At 43.3% G+C, this 4,600-nt stretch overlaps 1 long non-coding RNA gene across 1 annotated transcript in view; it reads right to left on the bottom strand.

Moving 5' to 3' along the window:
* Positions 1-4,600, bottom strand: part of LOC107184978 — a 19,558-nt gene that overhangs the window by 10,255 nt on the left and 4,703 nt on the right. Inside the window, exon 2 of the long non-coding RNA XR_001515896.1 lies at positions 4,341-4,346. This is a non-coding gene — a long non-coding RNA (uncharacterized LOC107184978). The remainder of the gene's footprint in view (positions 1-4,340; positions 4,347-4,600) is intronic.

Raw genomic sequence — 4,600 nt, 5'->3', positions numbered from 1 at the left:
CTTTGCATTGATTTTTAAAATTAAATGTACATTAGACTGTAATTCCTGTTTCTAGGTCCTCCTTATTGTGCACTCTCCTCCTATGGCAGGGACTGTCTTATCACCGTCGAGTTCTAGACCTGAGGCCCTGAACCTAACTGTCCCTTATACCTGGGCTCCTGAGCATTAAAGAGAAAAAACCAACATGATATAGAAAAATGTTAGTTACATGCAAACAAGTGGTTAGAATAAGATGGAACTCGGAGACATTGTAGAAATTAGGTCTACCTTTCATCTACCTTTCATCTAGTGCCAATATTCCACCTTTGTGTGGAAATTACCGAAAAATCGGTACAGCGGTCTGGTAGGGTTAAAAGGGATTATATATAAGAATATATAATCTTGTATTTAAGGCAAACAAGCAAGCACACAAACAAACCAAAACCATGAAGAGGAAAGTGCATATACAAAGGCAGCAGCAAGGCTTGAAGCTGGGGACTCTTTTGTACCTTTTATCTGTGTACTTGACATTGTGGATCCAACCTCCTTGAGAGGATGGAATACATTTTATAGGGATACCAGAGGCCCGGTGCATGAAATGTGTGCACTCAGGGGGTGTCCCTCAGCCCGGCCTGCACCCTTTTGCAGTCCCATAGCCCTTGGGGATATCCGACTGCTGGCTTAGGCCTGCTCCCCATTAGGAAGCGGGCCTAAGCCATCAGTTAGACATCCTTAGCACTGCCCTGGAGGCGGAAGAGGCTCCTTCCATGGCCGCTGTGCTCACCAGCCATGAACCTGGCTTCTGGCTGAGCGGTACTCCCCCTGTGGGAACACACTGACCACCAGTCCTGCATCGAGTGTCTGCCCCCTGGTGGTCAGTGCACATCATAGCGACTGGTCATTCTGCCATTCGGTCAGTATGCATTATTAGCCTTTTAATATATAGAACTAGAGGCCCGGTGCACAAAAATTTGTTCACTGGCGGGGGGGGGGGGGATGCCCCTCAGCCCCACTTGTGCCCTCTCATAGTCTGGGACCCCTCGGGAGATAACGACCTGCTGGCTTAGGCCTGCTCCCGGTTGGCAGAGGGCAGGCCCAATCCCTAGGTGCAGCCCCTGGTCTGGCTCAGAGCAGGGCCGATTGGGGAGTTGGGGCACCGCCCCCTGTCACGCTGATCCAGGGGCCAGGAGGCCTTGCGGCTCTGCTGATCCCCGTGCTGGGAGGCATATTACCCTTTTACTATATAGGATAGAGGCCTGGTGCACAGGTGGGGGCCGGCTGGTTTGCCCTGAAGGGTGGCCTGGATCAGGGGGGGGGGCCCGCTTGGGGGCCTGGGCAGTCTGGGTGAGGGGGTGATGGCTGTTTGCAGCTGGTCACACCCCCTTCAGGGTGGGGGTCCCCACTGGGGTGCCTGGCCAGTCTGGGTGAGGGGCTGAGGGCCGTTTTCAGGCTGGTAGATGACTGAAACTCCTTTTTTTCTTTTTCTTTTTTTTATTCTGGGATTTATTTACCTTCTAGTGCTGTCACTGGAACTGAGAACCAGTTTTCTCTCTGAGGCTCGGCTCCAGCTCTGAGACCTCGGCTGCTGAAAGCAGGTACTGGTTTGTTTGGGTTCTATAATTGAAACACTGTTTTTAGCTTCTATAACTGTAACAATGTTTCTTAGAGTGCAAGCTCAGAGTCCTGCAGCGGCAGGCGGAGAATGTTGGCTTCCTCCGTCACTGAAGCAAGCAAGCCTCCTGTTTGCTTCAAGCTGCCTGGCTGCTGGCCGCCATCTTGGTTGGCAGTTAATTTGCATATCTCGCTGATTAGCCAATGGGAAGGGTAATGAAGTTATGGTTAATTACCATGTTTCTCTATTATTAGATAGGATTAGGAGACATAAATGAAGATGCTTTTGGATTGCATTTCATATTCAGAGTATTGATTACATGTTTTTTACCTATAAAAATAAGATAGAAATTCTTGTTAAAATATCGTGGTATTCTTCAACAAGATGTGTATAACTCAAGCAAAACTTTTTATTTTTTTAAGAGAATAAATCCGAACCAGTTTTTCTGGTGGCATTAAAATAAAATGATAGACACAAAAGCCTCAACAGTTTTCTACCTATGTTTCAATAAGCACAGAGAAATCCTTCCCATACACATGAATTATTCCCTAAGACGTGGAGGAACTGAAAGGTAACACTCATTTCCAACTATTGGTTCCATTCTTTCAGAGGTCAGGGCTGTGGACCACTATTAAGAGCTAGTTTAGGAATGAAGGCAATCTTTTTTGTTTGTTTGTTTTGTTAATCCTCACCATTGTCCCATTGATTTTTAGAGAGTGGAAGGGCGGGAAAGAGACACACAGAGAGAAACATCGATGTGAGAGAGACACATCGATTGGCTGCCTCTCACACACATGGCAACCTGGGGCCAGGGATCAAGCCTGAAACTGAAGTATGTACCCTTGACTGGAATCGAACCTGAGACCCTTCAGTGTCCAGGCCAATGTTCTATCTACTGAGCAAAAATGGCTAGGGCTGAAGGCAATCTTTGTGCACATTGAACACTTAGACACCTTGCAGTAAACTGACACTTTTTTTTATCATCTAATTTGATTTGACAGTTGAAATTGCTATTTAGCTGAGACATTTCTGCATTAATAATTCTTGAACTGGGCAGCTTATGTGAAAAAGTGCTAAAGCAATCATTTTTCTTCTCTGGTGAGTTTTACATGAATAGAAAGAGATAATACAAGTTAAATCCATTTTCTAATACTTTTGAATAATGTTGACCTTACAGAAATCTAATTATAAAATACATTTATGACCCATAATGAACCTATTAGGAAGCTTTAACACAGATAAAGATATGAAAGTAATTTCTTTCAAATAAGACCTACAAAGTTTACAAAAATAAATATGCCATTGGCTAAATTAATATATTACATCTTTTTAAAAATATATATTTTTATTGATTTCAGGAAGGAAGGAAGAGGGAGAGAAAAAAAACTATTAATGACCTGTGCCACCTGCCTGCCTGCTGGATTACCCCTAACCACTCTGTCTGCCTACCTCATTGCCCCTAACCACTTGCCTGCCTGCCTCATTGCCACTAACTGCCTCTGCCTCAGCCCCTGCTGCTGCGGCTTCATCTGGAAGGACATCCAGAAGGTCATTCGGCTCTCTGGTCTAATTAGCATATTACTTTTTAAAATTATAGATGAGAAAGAATCATTGATTCGCTGCTTCCTGCATGCCTCCTACTGGGTATGGAGCCTGCAACCCAAGCATGTGCCCTGACAGGGATTCAAACCTTGACTTCCTGGTTCATAGGTCAATGCTCAACCACTGAGCTACACTGGCCAGGCACATTACATCTTTATAGTGTTTTTAGATTTCATGTATATTTATTCCCTTACCTATAAATAATCCTATAAGATAGATAATATTATGACTTCTACTTTATAGATAAGGAAATTTAGATGAAGGTTTTTGGGGGCTAATATTAAAAGAGATGATACTTTCTCCCAGATGTTATTATTGCCTCAAGTTATTATGGCTCACTTATCATTCATGAAGCGCTTAGACCTGACTTACTAAGGCAGAAACCCAAACCAGTGTAATCCAAAAAGAAGGGAATTCATTGGTTCCCATAACTAGAAAAACCAGTGCGGCTAAAGGTAGACAGAATCAAACTCCACGTTGCTGAGATTTATTGTTTCTTCCTTTCCGTCAGCCCCTCTCTGTGTGTGGCCCTGATCTCCCCCTTCAACAAATGGGCTTCCTCCACATGTCCAGGAAGGCAAGTATCAACAGTGTCAACATGATTTCTTCCCAACACCCAGATTACAAATTCCCAGGGCAATCTTCTTCATTTGCTTCAATTGAAAGCCATGGGGCCGAACTTAGGTCACCTGCCAATGTTTGACCTATATCTTAAGAGCAGAGGTGTAGGGAGCTCTGATTAGCTCATGTAGAACCTCTGTCCCCCATGTGTGAAATGGGGACAGAGCACATGATTGACCACATGTGATGGGAGAGGTTAATAAGGGTCTCCTTATACTGGGATAGAAACAAGTAGACAAGCTGCTTAAGGGGCCAGATTAGAATCTCTAGAAATAGATATATGTTCATACAAGAGTTTATTACAGGATTTTTCTGGAAATTCAAATAGGTGAGGAGAATAAAGTATTTAATAGTAAATGCGAAAACTGAGTAGATCCTTAGCTCAGTATTTGTTGAATGTAATAAAAAGAATAAATGAAATGAATGAATGAGTGAATGAATGGAAAAGTCAGTGTTAGAGTCTCAGTGCTGCCACTTATTGCTCTGGGGATCTTGGAGCTATAAGTGGTTACCTATATCTCATAACTTCCACCTTCATTTCAATTCTTCATTGTTGGATGATTAAAGGAGCTCTTAAAACCAAAGAAGCTCCAATGGTATTAGCACAGAACACAAATCTACACTAATAAAAGAGAAAAATGGTAATTGGTGTATGACGCTACCCTTTTCATTGGCTAATCAGGGCTATATGCAAATTAACTGCCAACTCAGATGGCAGTTAACTGACAACAAAGATGGCAGTTAATTTGCATATGTAGGCACAATGCAGGGAGGCAAAAGGGAAAA

The sequence above is a fragment of the Myotis davidii genome, unplaced genomic scaffold (genome assembly GCF_000327345.1).
Source record: "Myotis davidii unplaced genomic scaffold, ASM32734v1 scaffold349, whole genome shotgun sequence".
Classification (NCBI taxonomy): domain Eukaryota; kingdom Metazoa; phylum Chordata; class Mammalia; order Chiroptera; family Vespertilionidae; genus Myotis; species Myotis davidii.
This window is presented reverse-complemented; position numbering and strand designations above follow the sequence as displayed.